This window comes from Anas platyrhynchos, chromosome 1, assembly GCF_047663525.1.
Source record: "Anas platyrhynchos isolate ZD024472 breed Pekin duck chromosome 1, IASCAAS_PekinDuck_T2T, whole genome shotgun sequence".
NCBI lineage: Eukaryota > Metazoa > Chordata > Aves > Anseriformes > Anatidae > Anas > Anas platyrhynchos.
Window position 1 is genome coordinate 77438363 of NC_092587.1, and position 16862 is coordinate 77455224.

General features: G+C 44.3%; 1 protein-coding gene and 1 long non-coding RNA gene across 9 annotated transcripts in view; one reads left to right on the forward strand and one right to left on the reverse strand.

Annotated features, from left to right (window-relative positions):
• The window catches only part of SOX5 (SRY-box transcription factor 5), a 645179-nt gene extending 641993 nt beyond the window's left edge, over positions 1-3186 (reverse strand). For 3 of the 7 annotated variants that reach the window (XM_072042401.1, XM_072042387.1, XM_027449964.3), the window contains exon 1: positions 1783-1917. The gene's annotated coding sequence lies outside the window, so the exon portion shown is untranslated. Of the gene's footprint in view, positions 1-1782; positions 1925-2680 lie in introns of those variants that run through there. The other 4 variants (XM_072042398.1, XM_072042388.1, XM_072042411.1 and 1 more) reach the window with 3 other exon arrangements.
• LOC101798875 (uncharacterized) lies at positions 2080-13161 on the forward strand. 2 transcript variants are annotated; one of them, XR_011811334.1, is made up of 4 exons: positions 2080-2214; positions 4750-4993; positions 6196-6246; positions 10414-13161. It is a non-coding gene; the product is annotated as an uncharacterized lncRNA (long non-coding RNA). The 2 variants fall into 2 exon arrangements; XR_003494967.3 differs by lacking the exon at positions 6196-6246.
• Positions 13162-16862: the final 3701 nt, after the last annotated feature.

Consider the following 16862-nt stretch of genomic DNA (forward strand, 5'->3'; position numbering starts at 1 on the left):
GGTGTATCCATATGCCAACATCGCAGTGTTTTACATCAGGCTAAGTACGAGTGGCAGGCAGAAACAAAGCTCCTGTGTACACGTTACATTACAGCAGCACTGTCAGAGATGCCAAGTCTCAATCTCCTTCTATGCTTTATGTAGTGATAGCTAGCTGCGCCACTTACAAAAACCTTCCTGGAATGTAGCGGTATATTTTCATGATGAGTAACAGAAAGCTGCTGTTTCTCCATCCTGAGCACTAAGGAACTATCCCACTGCAAACAATACATCTGACAGTTTAATGATACTGCTCCACCTAACTGGTTTTGGCAGGTAGTACGTACAGTAACGGTGCAGCAATGCTCACGTTTAAGCACTTTTATACTTTCTCAGCGTAGTGACACCAGGAACGTTATCTTACTGTTTCAAAACTCATTAGCACACTACCCGCATACTTAACTGGAACGTGGTAAGCTCTCTGCAACTCCCACCTGCTACTACACGAGCACGACAACAGGACGATCGCAGTCCGTAAGAGCCTCTACAGCTGCAGCTCAAGCATCTCCTGACAAAATTCACATGCTTGTATTTTCTTTCTAAAAAGTGTCTATTAGCTTCCATCGCTTAGAAGAACTTAGAGCAGGCAAAATTAGATACATGTGCACGCACATGTTAACTGAATTAACTTCAAACAGTCAATACATCTCAAATGTCCATCTGTTTACAAAAGACACTTGTGGCTTTCAAGTCGTGTACTCCTTACAGTGTAACTCTCAATCAAAACAGTTTAAGTTCAGCCGGAAAGCTCTGTTGCAGGATTTCCACACATAATGGCCACGTGTTTATTGGGTTCTCGTGTTCAAATTATGACAGAATAGCTACGCTATCCCTGCACAAAACATAACAAATCCATGCCAGCCTTTCCCATTTCAGCTGGAGAAGCCTCATAAAACAAAGCTGGCAATATGTTTGTCAGATATTACAGCTAAATAATAATAATAGAGAAAAAGTGTCCCAGTTTACCAGTTGTAAATAGCGCATTTTCAGGATGAAGGGTTCATTTTGGAGGCAGTGATGTATGTTTCGGCACTAAGTAGGATTAAGGGGATACAGAAACAGCAGCTGATAAAAGTAGCTGTTTTCAGGTACCCTTCAGGTGATAAAATATGTTGATGAGGAAGAATTCGGTACAAGCCCCTCATGTAAAAGAAGCTGGTTTTTAATCTGAGTGGTTCACTTCAGGACAGCAGGCTGCTGCCTTTCAACTGGGACAGGGCCAGCCGGGACACAGTATCTCCCAGTACTACAACTGGAATAAAAGTTGTTGTTGTTGTTGTTGTTTTTAATTTGAAGTTAACACTTTGCGCTCTGACAGAGATGGAGCAAAACGCATCTCTCTTAAAATAAATAAATAAATCATCTGGCCTGCCGGTTTAAGGAAAATAAATAAATAAATACTAGAGGCCATTATTCATGAGCAGCACGAAAACAAATCACTCTTCGACCTACTCCCCTGGCAGATTCCCACACTTATTACCCAAAATCCCACGGCTCCCCATGGGCTCTCTCCCCCTTGGCCGCCCCCGGGGCGAGCCGGGCACGTCCCTCCCGAGCCGGGAGGGGGGGAGGGGGGTACGAAGTCCCCCCCCTAACTTTGCTGACAAAGCGGGGGGCACGGCTGGCTGCCCGGGGGGCTCGGAGGAGGAGGAGGAGGGAGGAGTTGTGCCAAACTTCGGAGGTGCGCGGCGGGGCTGGGGAGGGGAAGGGGAAAGCCGAGGGCGGCGGCGGCCGCGCACCTACCCGCTGGGCTCGCTCGGCTCCTCCGGGCGCTGGGTGCTCGGCGGGGGCCTGGCGGGGCCGGGGGTGCCGGGTGCGCTCTGCCTCGCCCCCCTCCTCCTTCCCTCCCGTCCCTCTCTCTTCCCCCCGCGTGTCTGTCTGTCTCTCAAGGACGAGGTGAGATCCCTTTGCCGGTCATGAGGCGGCTTCGGAGACAAACAACACGATGCGAGGGCAAATAACAAAAGGCAAAGGGAAAAGAAGAAAAAAAAAAAAAGTCTGGGAACAATGGGGGAGGAGAAGCTCTCCGCGCGGTGTCTGGCCACCTCCGGCACCCCGGCAGGGAGGAGGAGGAGGAGAAGGAGGAGGAGGAGGAGGAGGAAGGCGAGGCGGCGGGGAGGGGGCTGCGCGGGGACTCCCCCTGCGCGACGGGGCTCTCTCGCTCCGGCCCCGCCGGTAAGTGACGCGCCCGCTGCCACCGCCACCACCACCACCACCATCATCATCATCATCTTCATCATCATCATCATCAGTCCCGGGGGGGGCACCGAGCCCTTCCCGTATCCCCCGGTAACTTCCCCACAGCGCGGGGGACGCCGCCGGACCTCAGCCTCGGGAGCCCCCTCCGGCTGCGGGCGGGGGGGAGGAAGACGAGGAGGAGGAAGAAGAGGAGGAGGAGGAGGGTGGTGTGGGGGTGTCCCCACCGGGCAGCCCCCCCCTTTCCGGGATCCCGCTGCCGGGCGCGGCCCCACACACAAGTTTGGGGGCTCCCCGCACGGCCGCGGCTCTTCCAAATAACGCTCCGCATTTTTATTTGTTATTTTTATTTATTTTTGGGGGGGGAGGGTCCCGTCCGTCGCCGCCCCCCCCCACCCCCCCTGTTTCCCTCTCCCCACTCCGCAGCCCCCCGGCTCCCCGTTACCTCCTGTCCGCCATCTCGGGTGAGCGCCGCCGCGTCCCGGGGCAGGCCCGGCGGGGGCCCGGCCGGCCGCCCCCCGGAGGCTTCACGGGTGGGTTGTGGGGTGTGTGGGGTGTGTGCGGGCTGTGGGGCGGGCCGTGGGGTGTGCGGGTCGTGGGGTGCCGCCTTGGTCCCTCTCGGCCGCCGCTCGTTCCGCCCCGTACTTCAGACAGGCGGCGGGCAGCGCGCTGCCGGCGCGGGGGGACCGGCCCCGCTCGGGGACCCCCGTTGCCCACCCGCGGGTCCCGTCCCCCCCAGCCGCCCACCCGCGAGGTCTTTTGGTTTTTCTTGGCTTGCCCCACGTGCTGGTGCGAGCCGGCTGGCCGCGAGTGGGCACGGCGGGACCGCCCCGAGCCGAGCCGAGCGGATCCGAGCCGAGAGGAGCAAGGCGGGTTGTTGTTCGTAGGGGAAGCCTTATCTCCCGCAAATATTTGATGCTGGGACGAGTCCAATAATTAACAAGAACAATCAAACAATTTCACCGCCTTCTCGGGGATTTAAAAAGTCGTCATCTGGAATTCATGAGCATTACAACCTTTTTTTTTTTCTTTTTTTTTTTTTCTTTTTCTGCTTGGATGCATTACTGTATATGATCTTTTCATTGTGTGCGTGTCCCTAAGTGATTTTTACCCTTTGATGCAAAAAGATGCAAACCATTAACAGCACGGAGACTGTTCACAACTGCTGATTCAGTGCGACTTCAGACCTCTCCGTAGGAGTGGGGAGGGAGAGTGGTAACCCTGATGGGAAAAAGCTGTAGCAATGAGGAAAGAGGAAAAAAGAGGAAAAAGAAAAAGGGGGGGGGGGGGGGGAGAATAAAAAAGCTGTAGCAATGTTTCTGCCTGTGCTCCCTCCGTAGCTGTGTGTCAGGAGCTCCCACGGGAGTGCTGCGGGTGGGATGGGAGCAGCGCGGATCTCACGCACCGCTGCCTGGCAGGAGGCTGGCCGGCACTGTGCAGACGCAAGCATCAGCCCTCCCAGCTGCTCCTGCTGCTCCTCTCACAGGAGGAAAACCCAGACTGGGAGAGAAGCGGGATTCCTCAGCTCTACAGCAGCATCTCTGGCCGGGCTCAGGGTGCCAGGGGCCAGCCTGGCTTTCAGGAGCTGTTTGCTGCCCCATCGCAGCGAACCAGGCAGGCCAGGCTGGCGATGGCCCATGGTCTGGCTGCATCAACCCACCCACACCCTGAAGCAACACGAAAACCCAAACTTGCCTCACCTGCATTAAGTTGAGACGCTTTAGAAAGGTACCCACACACTGAATGGTGAAGTTTCGCCCTGCGCTGCCCCATCTGTGCTCACACTGGTCATCTGAGCCTCGAGTCTTGAGTCCCCCCTGTTTCATGCAAACCCCATTTCTGCTGGCCAGCACCCTGAGCCACTGACCCCAACCATTGCATCCGTGGGGCACACAGCTCCACCTGAGCTCAGGTAGTGCCACACCGAGGCACCTACAGCCAGATGTCTCTGGGTTGGGCTGGCAGGAGTACACGTGTCCTCCCCATGTCTTTCTGAGCTCTTTTCTATTGAAATAAATCCCACCTATAAGCGCTGCCCCCCCCTTCCCTTCTTGCTTTCTGCCAGCTCCTCACAGTCATGCTGTATTTCCTTGCAGTTCAACAAGAAAGGAATTAGGGTGGTTGGGTCCAAAACTAATCTGGAGCAAAGAGAAAAAGCCAAATGCGGGTGCATTTTATTTAAGATCAAAAGCACAATGGTGTGAGATTGTATTATGCTCTCCACAGGAGCTGTATTTTTCTACTTCTACAATAGGATTAAGGTGTTTAGTGGAAAAGAGAATTATAAAAAAAAAAAAAAAAAGACCCATTGGCCTGGTACTAGCTGCATTTGAGTTTTGCTTAAATAATGGCAATATTTCATCCCTCAAGGACTCTATCATCATAATTTCAAACACTTTTTAAAACAATAATTGTGAATGCCAATAATTAATTTACTGTTGATTGCTGAGGATTCATTCTGTTGTTTTTTTCTTTCTTGTGTGTGTGTTTTGTGTCTTTTTTTTTTCTTTTTAGGTAAAGGAAGGATGTTACCATTTCTGTACTGACTCATTTCAAAAATTTCAGTCAACCAAATGCTTTTTAGTAGAACCTAAAGACATATCCTTATTTAGCTCTGCATATTTGAGAACACAGGATGTTGAATGTTAGTACACATGGCTTGGACACAGCTGGGAGCACAGCTTCAAGCAACTTTTCCACCCTGAATAACTAAAGAAAGCACAAAAGAACGTTTTCAGCGTGACCTAGCCAATGAAAGGTAGGCTACTGTACAAAAACAAAGACTGTGACATATTTTCAGGTGGAAATTTGCACAGTTCTGGCTAACTTTTGGTTTCCAAACATTGGGGGAGCACCGTTCGAGACTGGTTCTGTTCTAGCTGAATACATGGAATGCAACTGTGTTGAAATGAAAGGTATTACCCATCCTTACAATGAGCAGTGCACACCTAAAAATAAATTTGCACATAGTGAAGGTGGTTTATACAGAGGTCCACTTTCACTAACTTGCCCCCACCCCCTGTACCTAGATGTTTAACAAGGCTATCTTTAGTCTTGACTCCATATGGAAAAAACATACAGGTAGACCTGTCTCCAGTTCTGCCTGACTTCATCACTTCATTAGCTTTCTCCACGAGCTGCCGTGTGTGCCTTCTTGCCTCATCCTCCTAGAAAATTCAGACCCCTCCAATTTTCTAATATGCCAAGTCTCAGCGCACTCATTTTCACAAGTACTGATGTAAAATGCAACTTTTCTTGTAAGGAAAATATTATTTACCACCTTTAATATGTGTAAATGACTGCACTGAAGAATAAAGCCCAAGTCTAACAACATTATGCCAAATTAATAGAATTATTGAGCAACTATGATAGCTTTAAAGCCGTATCAAAATGAAGAAACCATTTAGGAACTTAAACATCATTTTTCGTATCAGAGTGTGTCAGCCCAATAACACCCTTATGTGGTCCTAATCAATCAAAGTATCACTATTGCTGAATGTAAATTCAGCATGGCTTATCTGCTTCTCCATACCAAAATCAGGGTGTTACTTGCACTGATTTCTGTCACAAGGATAAGCCTCTCTTACTTAAATTGGAGTAATCTGCTTCTTTGCAGGTCCTGTCTCCTTTCCCTCAGAGGCAACAGAGTCCTAGCTATGATGTTTCAAAAAGACAACCAAATAACTTCCCAGGGAACATAAGTATGCTGTTGTTGTGTCCCTGAATAGGGCTCTCTAAACCTCTTCTTGTTAGCTGATTCTTCAAACTAAATGATAGAGTTGTGCTCCAGCAGAATAGCTAATGGTCTGAAATGCACTTTGGATACCACATTTAGACCTTATTAACTAAATAAGGAATATGTTTATTTTTAGTAGAAGTTGGGTACAAAATCTGCAAGAAACAGGAAATGTTGATTAAATTAAATGCTGATTAGGTCTTCTGTAATTTAAATGGTTGCAGGCACACAAAACAACAACAAAAATAAAAGGAAAAGGGAGCTAGTTGAAAAAGGTAAGGTACTTGCTTTTCATTGTCCATGCTGAGCAAAAATTAAATGTTACAAGAATCTGTAAACAGCTTTCAGTTTCAAAAATGGATTAAAGGCCCAAGCAACACTCATCTATCATCCTACAATTAGTACCTCCTAGATTTCAATGAGATTACTCACATATGTAAAAAGCATAATCTCTCAGGACACAGAGATGAATAAAGACGGTCACAAGGATGGATTTAAGAAGCAAGCTGGAACTTCATTAACACAATATTTTCACATGTCAAACAGTTAAGTGGGCCCAGTGCAGGGATTACAAAGCTACAATTTAGGGCAGGTCTTCCCAAATCTCTGGAACAAGCTCACATCTGAACCTCTGAACCCTTCCCTGGGAAAAGGGAGGAGTACCTAAACCCCCAAACACTTTATTTAGATTTCCGTCTTTCCTAAACACAAATCCCATTACAAAGTTGCCGATTTCTTATTCCAACTTCAGCCTTACTCCATACTTCAGAGTACCCCAAAATTTCCATAAATTCCAACCAATGAAAAAGTATGTATATTGTCACACAGTCCATTTCCAAATCCGACTTCTCAGCCTACCCATGTCTCCATGGTGCTCCAAAGACCATGAAAGCATCCTATGCCACCCCCAAGTACACCAAAATAGGGAAAACATACCTTTCTTTACACCACAATAGCTAACCAAGCGATAGCATCCCTAGACCATAGTTTCTATGACATGGTTCATAGGGAGAGGAAATACTGTAGCCTAAGGCACAGAGGCCCGCATGCCCCCAGCTTCACTTACGTGCCTACCAAAAACCAGAGAACCGGTCTAGGATCCTAGCTGGCATTCTCATGCGTATATGCTGCCTGTCCCCTTTCTTTCTTGTCTGTTTACCCCACCACCAGGTTAATTAATAGTGTTTTCCATGCAGCCTCCACTGGAGGTGGAGGAAGCACCTGCAGGATGAGAAACCATGTAGCGATGCTTACTTACGTATAGAGGCCAGGAGGAACATCTCTTGCATGGCTCAGTGGGGGTCACTTAGGACTAATTAGCCAGGGCAGACCGTTAGGACAGTTTATGTGTGGTACTTCCAGACCCCCATGTAATTCAGGTATGTCAGGATGGCACAGCATTGTGCACAGCATGCACATTAAATTCAAGCAAGGACTGCAACATAAAGTTTTCAAAGTGATTAGCAGTTTTGGGTGCTCTATAAGTTGAATAAATTGTGGTGAGATGGTGCAGTTTTCCAAGAGCAGATGTGCTTCTTTTTTTTTTTTTTCAAACCTAGCCCCATTTCCTAAAGCTAGTGATCAACTGAAAAAAAAAAAAAAGGCGGTAATTGGAGTCATCTGTGACTTCTGAAAATAGAGGACAGTTCCTGTAAGTAAGGTTTAGCAAGAGCAAGCACTTAGTATCTTATCATTAGCACAGGAACAAGAATTTGTATATACTGTTTTATTAAGATTAATATCTCTACAGTGGTCCTTATATGAAAACAAAATAAAAAATGCTGTAAAAGGACAGAAAAATGACTCAATTTCCTGTTACTGACAAAAGTGTCTGATTTTGAACATAGCCATCCTTTGCGCCACAAGACAAAGTTTTTATTCTAATAAGGTACAGCAATTAATAGTAAAATAAATTTGGAAAAAAAAGTGATATGAGCCTTTTAAAAAACTTAGCATGTTTGCCACAGGTTTATCATCTAGCATGATATCCTCAAGAAAAGCAAAAAGAAAGAAAGAAAAAAAGGCAAAATCCTCAGCCACAGATACTTCTTCTTACAAGAAAGTTCATTCTGCTAGTTGTGATTTGTTGAAAAATCATAGACCATATACATTTTTGTTACAATATTTTTAACACAAAACTCTTTTTTTTTATTTTTTTCACTACCATCCCTCATAGAGTAACACAGCTTTTGATATCACTAAATAACTATAATAAAAACAAAGATGAGGGGAGGCTGAAATGCAATGAAATGTTATTTGTATTGGTAACAGGGCAATCACTGATTTAAAATTGTCAGTGGAACTCCTTTTCTCAAATGATTGCTTGGTTAGGAAAACAACACTTTAAACCATCTAGCAACATCTGAATTTCTGGAGAAGGGCTCAGGTTTAGTACTTGTCATAATCTGTGTTTTGACTATTAGACCTGCACATTTTTAAAAGTGTGCACATTCTGTTGCTCTGAAAGTATCCTACATACTGCTCAGAAGATTACTGTCTAGAAGGCTCATACATCTACATATTTTACTATTAAAGAAACAAAAAATCTTGCAATTCCATAGAAATAAAATTATCTTAAGAACTTGAAGTCTGTCTTACCTCATTCACCTGCTTATGCAGTTGCAGGTATGCAGTGAAGGATAAGCAGTGCAAAATATTTTGTATTCTGGTTTTACAGTGTAGGCATTCAGGCTATGTTCACTACAAATGACTGCGCAAGGTGAGAGGAACTGGAGAATCAGGCCCCAAAGATTTTCTATACTGGATCAGATCACTGGTGCATTAAGTGTGTCACCTCACAGCTGGATGCTCCAAAATGAACCTAGCTATCTCTGTAGTACTGTGGTAGCTACTCTGGTAGTCAGGATGCATCCAGAAGAGGAGACCGCTTTGTGTCTATCATTTTCTTAGTGTATCTAAATATCTAATTCAGACTTCCTTACCATTTCAGCAAGAGTAAAGAGTATCTGACTGGTTGTGAAATAGGATCTAAAACATAGCATTAGAAATTACAAATAATAACATTAGAAAAACAAACACATTACTTTCTTACAATTTTCATAAGTGTCTGTGGTACAAGAAAATATTCCTCAATATAAGAAACACGTGCTATGTATACCATAATTTACATCATGTTATTTTACACTGCAGAGCTACTTTGTGGAACTTTACAGCTTTTATAATGATCCATTTAAGTCAGAAATAGAACAATATTACATAAACAATAATTATATACAATATGCAAATATCATCTAGCTATAGGAAGTGCTACATATCAGCAACACAAGGCAGCAAAAAATATATAAACATACAAAGCTATCTACATCTTTTAGAGGTTTCCCATACTGAACCTCAATGAGAATCAGATCACAGCTAATCAAAGCAAAGGCACAGATATTCCTAAAACATTTCAACATGCTAATTTTAGCATCAAAAGCATCCAAACCCTTTTCTCTGCAGAAGAGCAAAACTTTTAGTGCACGTTAAAAATATAGATCTTAATTGTCACATAACTGATGCGACTGTTCAAAAGCAATTACATACCTGCTATCTGACTGAAAGTCAATGGCACTTATGTGTCCCTAAATAGCTTCTCTTCAGTCACCAGAAAAGAAACATAAGCAAAACATATATCCATACAATCACCAAATATATATATATATGTATCCTTACACTACTGGTGTGTATAGTATTTTTTTTAAAAAAGGTTCGTTTCAACAATATTTCTCACTATATATATGCCATGTGACGGGTGGTCCTGTTTCCACAGATCCCATCACAGCACATAATAGTTTTAAAGGAGAGCCTGTATCCCACCATCCATTCTGACACTGAACACTAGATTGCAGGTCTTTTGCCAAAAAAAAATTAAGGTCATTCAGGAAAGCCTCTCTCTTTCTCTCTCTCACTTTTTTTTTTTTTTTTTTTAATCCTTTTTTTTAATTCCCACTGAACTACTTCTCTCCTATCAAAATTAAATAAAGAAGCAAATAAACCAATGACCTATTTCCAAAAATGTTTATGTAAAGAACTGTTATTGACAGCCTGGCAATTTCACTGGTAAAAAACTTCACTTTTGTTTTGGATTGGTTTAAATGGTCTTATTTTCTCTTCTGATCATGAATTGAAGTACCTGATGGTGCAGGTGAGGAGCACTAGAAACAGGATGGCTGAGCATGGTGCTATCCCAGCATTTGTTGGAATAAAGGGCAAGCCTGTGGGCAGTGCTCCTAGGCAGGGAAACCCAAGGCTTCCCCAGCCACTGGCACCTGCTCCAGCTTACTGTGCAGAGGAGACAGAGAGGGAAAGAAGAACAGAAGGGAAGAAGACATCCCATAACATAAGAGACTAAAAAATAAATACAAAACTTTTTTTTTCTTTTTCCTCCCTCTTCTTCTTCTTTTTTTTTTTTTTTTTCTTTCCTTTCCCCCCTCTCTGGGCAGCCTGTGCCTGTGCTCCCTCCCCCAGGCAGCACAGAAGGGCTGCCTGGTGGTTAGGTGGAACTTCCTGAAAAGCAGATTTTCTCTGTTTAAGCTCTTATGCAGTAACATGAGGGTGGAAAAGACCCCGGAGGAATCCCCATGAAGACCATGCAAAGCAAGAGGATGGGCCAGTGGGCACGTGAACCATAAACTGGGTATTGAGGAAGCCATCCCATGGACTGAAGCTCGCTTGTAATTCCTGGCCATCACTGCAAAGCAGCAAGTGCCTGGCAGCAGCAGGGTTTCTTTGGCAGTGCGGGAAGCCCTCTGCCACTGAGCCTGTGAAGTCCCTCCCACCCAGACCCCAGCTGTTTAAATCTGGAATATTCTTTTCTCATCCTTAGTTTCGTAGAGATACTGTAATAGTGAAGGCCTTCATGCAGCTGATTAATTAAATTTCCTCATGGGGTAAGGAGATTTTCAAAGACAAAGGTGACTGGGAGATAACTAGCAGGGAAGCAGAGAATGAATTTTAATGGGGAAGAAAGAGGGTTGACAAAATTCATGGGACAACAGGAAAAGGTACTAAAGGCAAGCTCCGAGGAACCCTGAACAACCTTAGCCATAGAACCGCAAGGTTTTGTGCTGCTGGTGGTGGTTAGGTTCCTACCTACCTTTTGGGGTTTTGGAAAGCTCACTGCTGTCAGGAGAATTAAATAATTAGTATCTAGTTTATAGCAGGTTACAGTGTTTTATTTAGGAACAGTTAGCATCTCTCAAAGTATTCAGGACCTGGAAAAGCTATCTTTTCCCATTTCAGCTCCCTTTGTTCAGAATTACAATCTGTTTAGTTGCTGAATTGTCAGAATGACATTGAAAACTAATCACCTGTCCTACTCTCATGTTACCTTCCTCTACAACCTGTTTACCCTCCTCACCCGCTGTTTTCCTAAAAAGCAGCTCACTGATAAGTGGCAGGATTACCATTTCTGTGGTGACACAGCTTGTCAGAGAAGAATACATGCAGATGAATGTCATTTTTGTAGCGAGAGGAACAACGGATTTTGGACAGATTTATTCAGCAGAGGTGGTAAGTGCAATCCTGCTTGTTAGTGTAATTCACAAGCTCATCTCTTCACCCCTCTTGGCCTAATCAATTCAATCAAATGGTCAGGTCTCAACTGGTGCTTGTGCGTGCATGCATCAGGCAACAAGTGTGCAACGGAGAGCTCAGGTTCCCCCTGTTCTGGAAAGCATGTGAGCATCCTATGACTGAAAATATGCTCCCTTGCATAATCCTGAGATTAGCAAATTTCTGGTAACAGATGTCAGACAGAAATGGGAGGAGAGAAAATGCTTAAGGTAGGCACTGAGGAAAACCCAGGGTAGGAAACCAGCCAATTCAGGTTCCATGCCCAGTTGCAGCTGCATCTCTGTTACTGATTCCTATGGGACCTGGAGAGAGGCAAGTCAGCTCCTCTGGCTTCAACATCCCTGCTTCGAAAAAAGGAGAACAGAAGTAGGTGAAGCTATTTTAAAGATCTTTGGCTGGTTAGCAGATGTGTTGTATAAGAGCCAATTGATTATAATCATCTTATGATAGATGGGGGGAAGGGGGGAAGGAGAGCAGATCAAAAATATTCTCCTCTCAAACTGTAGCATTCATGAAGAATGTCACTGGTTAAAACAATTATCCTCCTGGCAGCTGTGTTCCATGGGATCTGTGTTTTCAGGGGCAAAACAGTAAAAGTAGCTAACTGGGCCTCCCTTGGGCATAGTGCTGCCCCTGCAGGAAGCCGCTGGGACATGCTGAGGTGCTGCATGTCCATGGCCAGAGCTGGGTCTACCTGGCAGGGGGACAGCTGGGATCTTCACATGCTTCTGCATCTCATAACACATTCCATGTGCTTGGTGCAGCTGAGGGGCTTCCAGGCAGGATGGATGGTGGCTTCCAGTGACACTGCACATAGATAATTTGTACCCACTGTAAACTGCGTCCATAGGCCAAGTCCTTGTATGGCTGACTGAGGCCCAAGGTTTAGCTGTTCAGTATCTTTTTCTAATGAAAGGTTAATAAGCTTCAGGTTTACAAAGGAAAGTAAGTACACACACAGCCGTGTGATATTTTGCTTTACCATTAACATACTCTTTTTGACAAACCAACTGAAACATCTAAGGGGCTTTAAGGTTTGAGTACTGGTAAAATCATTTGTAGTTGTAAGGAATATTCCAGCAATTCATGTCAATAGAGGGCTTGAAGGGTAAACCTTGAGTCTCTGATATCCGGGGATAAGAGAACAAAGGGGTTTCAGAATAACTGCTAACTATTGTGACTATTGCATGGGACACTACGCAAGTCTCTGATATCCGGCCAAGAGATTAAGGAGAAAGGGGAAGCTGAAGGACAACTAAAAGACAAAGCTTGCATGGGACACTGCGCAAGTCTCTGATATCCGGCCAAGATGGACAAAGGAGAAGGACAAGGACAATGCCTGGGAGGAAGACTGCGAGCCTTCAGCACGAGATACTCCCAGAGGGACCACCAGAGACTGATACGCATGCGCCAGTGGGAGGGTTCAGATTCTGAGAACTAATTATAATAACCCTACCTTTTCTATAAGTAGTAATGAATATGTATTAGCCTAGGAGCATAAAAACCAGCCGCCTGATGTAAAGTGTGTGCGTGTTGGAGGAGCCCAGACTCCCCGCGCACCCAGCACTATTTACTTGCCTTTTATTGATCCCATAAATAAATCTTATAAAGTTAAATTGACTCAGAATTTATAACATAGTGAAACTATATGTTTCCATGTGTGAGCAGACACTGAATATTTCTATCTGTATGATGAAACCTACTATTAGAACTGCCCAGAGCAGCCTTCATTGATTCCCAAAGAGAAAGCAACCTATTACAGAAGTTGAATTGAAGCTTTAATTGGAATTGCCGACTTGGGTATGGTCTTACAGTGAGTAGGGTTCTGTGGGTATTATCATCATTTGGGATGGTTATCATCATTTGGTTCACTTCATGGTGAAGTGAAGCTACTTCACTACTAGAGTTTCATATGTCTACATAAAGACAGAAAATGATTTCTACCCAGTGCATCTATCTATCTGCCTGCCTACATGTCCAAACACTTTACTGATGTCTGACTGAACAAACCTTTATTTCATTTGTGATTAACAGTATTTTTGGTTGGGAGCAGAGGGGAGGGAAACAAGCAGAAGCAAACAAGAAAAAAAAATAAGAGAAAACCTCAAGTGGTGTGCACAAAGCGTTTCCCAGAAGGAATGCCCCTTTCTCCTCCTCAGACCTGTTGCTCTGCTGCACCTTGCTCATTCTCCCCATAGTGTGGGAAATGACAGCTGCCTGGGGTCTGTGTGGAAAGCTGGGTACCTGCACAGGGCTCACTGCTGCCACTGCATTAGCTCAGCGCACCCTCCCCTGGGTACCTGGCAACACACCAGAAGCCATTCTAGTCTGTAGTGAAGATTTTTTTTCGCCCCGTGATGTTTTGAATCCTTTCTTCAAGCCTTTGTTAGCTGCGCTTGGAAGAACTCCAGGCAGCCCAGAAGACAAAACAATGTAATACTTCAAAAAACACAGTTCATTTGTGTGCCAATAAGGGTTTGTGCATACACTCCATGAAGATACAAGGCCACTGCTTTAAACACAATAGTGTTTTCCTTTCATCTCTGCCTTGCTTCTCTGCAACAAGGTGTAACTGAGCTCATCATCCACTAAGGTTACACAAAACACTGTACCCCTGAATTCATTATTATCATGGCAAAGAACATAGCCAAAAACTCAAGAAAGGACTTTGTGTGAGTATGTATTGGAGGCTCCAGTCCACCCTTCATATGTGGATAAAGAACACTATGTTTACAGAGAAAATTAAAAAAAAAAAAAAAAAAAAAAAAAAAGCATACAAAGTTGATTAATATTTGGTCCTTAACATGGATAATTCTGGTTTCACAGAATCACAGAATCACAGAATCACAGAATCTCTAGGTTGGAAGAGACCTCAAGATCATCGAGTCCAACCTCTAACCTAACACTAACAGTACCCACTAAACCATATCCCTAAGTTCTACATCTAAACGTCTTTTGAAGACTTCCAGGGATGGTGACTCCACCACCTCCCTGGGCAGCCCGTTCCAGTGCCTAACAACCCTTTCAGTAAAGAAATTCTTCCTAACATCTAACCTAAAACTCCCCTGGTGTAACTTTAGCCCATTCCCCCTCGTCCTGTCACCAGGCACATGGGAGAACAGGCCAACCCCCACTTCGCTACAGCCTCCTTTAATCTACTTATACAGAGCAATAAGGTCACCCCTGAGCCTCCTCTTCTCTAGGCTGAACAAGCCCAGCTCCTTCAGCCGCTCCTCATAGGACTTGCTCTCCAGGCCCCTCACCAGCTTCGTCGCCCTTCTTTGGACCTGCTCAAGCACCTCCATGTCCTTCTTGTAGCGAGGGGCCCAAAACTGAACACAGTACTCGAGGTGCGGCCTCACCAGAGCCGAGAACAGGGGGACGATCACCTCCCTAGCCCTGCTGGTCACACTGTTTCTGATACAAGCCAGGATGCCGTTGGCCTTCTTGGCCACCTGAGCACACTGCTGGCTCATATTCAGCCGACTGTCCACCATCACTCCCAGGTCCTTCTCTGCCTGGCAGCTCTCCAACCATTCCTCTCCCAGCCTGTAGCTCTGCTTGGGGTTTCTTTTAAAGCTGAAGTTTTTTATGGCTTTAAGTACCCATTATCACAACTGCGTAGGTGCCAGTGATCGCCTTCCTCAAGAAAGTTACTTGTTGCAGAAGTAAATTACTCCATATCATTTTCTTAAAAGTCTACTAAAAGACTTCCTCATGGCATTCAGGTTGCCAATTTGCACTGGGAAGCAAATACAAGATGGCAAAGTAATTAGCACCTCAGAAATCTAACAGATTAGAAGTATTTCTGTCTCATTTTGAACCCACTCAGACACAATGGATCTGGTTTGTAAATTCAGCTCCAGCTTGGAAGTTGTTGAGTGTGAGTTCATCTGAGAATTAGTGATGTTCAGAAAAGACAGAGAAAGCCCTGCTTTGAAAAGCAAAATACAGTGTGGAACAGAAATCTGGGAGAATCAAAAATCTGAAAGATTAGATGGAAACTAAATAGGTATAGAAAGCTTTAAAACAAAATAAAACAAAATAAAAACAGTTGGAGGTCCTGATTCTATGGAGGTCCTGATTCTATGCATAGCATAAGCTTTAGTTTTCCTAGAAAACTAGCTACTACAAATTAAATCTCATTGTATAAATGAGACGCTTTATATTACTCAGGAAAAAGTCACAAGCCATAGGAATTACTTTCACACAGTAAATAATTCACGAAGGATCTGATTCTACTAAGTAGTTCTCTGGGTAGTGTTACTGATGCATAAAGTCCCACAGATACGGTGGGAGTCCATATGCATGCAGATCACCCCACCCAGGCACAACCACAAGATGTGGGAGGTGGAAAAAGCAAAACCAAGTAGAGTCCACCCCAGAAACTTCAAAACTTGGAGCCACAAGTGTTCACATATCTGCTGTTGGAGATTTGACTGTCCATACCCCCAAAACTCAGAAAGTAAGTGGAAATAGTTAAAATGGGAAATAAATAAAAGTTTGTGTAGCCATTTTCCCCCACTCTTTGATAGTCTAGCATAGCTCCACTGGCTTGAATGCAGTTATTTTTAATTTGCCATATAAGAGGAAAGGCAATCAGGAAAGTTCATGTGTTCACACACACTTATACACATGCGCGCATCAATATATCATACATAATTTCTCAAAGTAAATATGTAGTGATTAATTTAATATAAGAAATAATTGCAAACAGCATACTGGGTCATGGGTGACAAATCTAATCATGTACTGAGAGTAATGTATGCAGAAATAAACAAGATATAGCTTATAACCAGTGTGTGGGAAGTTAGCTATGATTCAGGCAAGTGTTTGGATTTCTTTTTTGTGGACAGAAGGTTGCAAATTCAAGCACTTAACAGACACCTCTCTAATTTAATTGTAATTAAACATTTTTTTTAACGGTTATTAAGGTCTCAAGTCCTAGTACTGTCAGCTCATTATTGTATTTATGAGGTAACTGTATCAACTAAAATATATAGGTGGACAAGTGGCAGCTCCATCTCATCTGGGGCTGTTGTAGCACTCTGAATTAGAACATGTAACCCCCTCTAGTGGGAAAAGGGGATAACTGTGGATCAGAACAGTTGCCCACGGTAAGCCATGGGCATCCCAATTCCCTCTGTGCCTGATAAATGAAAATTTCCTTGACCATGCATCCCTTCAAGTGCCCCATGCTGGAAAAGATGCAGAGTCACTGATGTTTTACTGCAGGATGCAGGAAAAGTGCTTGTGACAGAACACAGTGAAATGAAGGAAATCAGGTTTGGGCCAAGCATCCTGTTTTACTCCAACA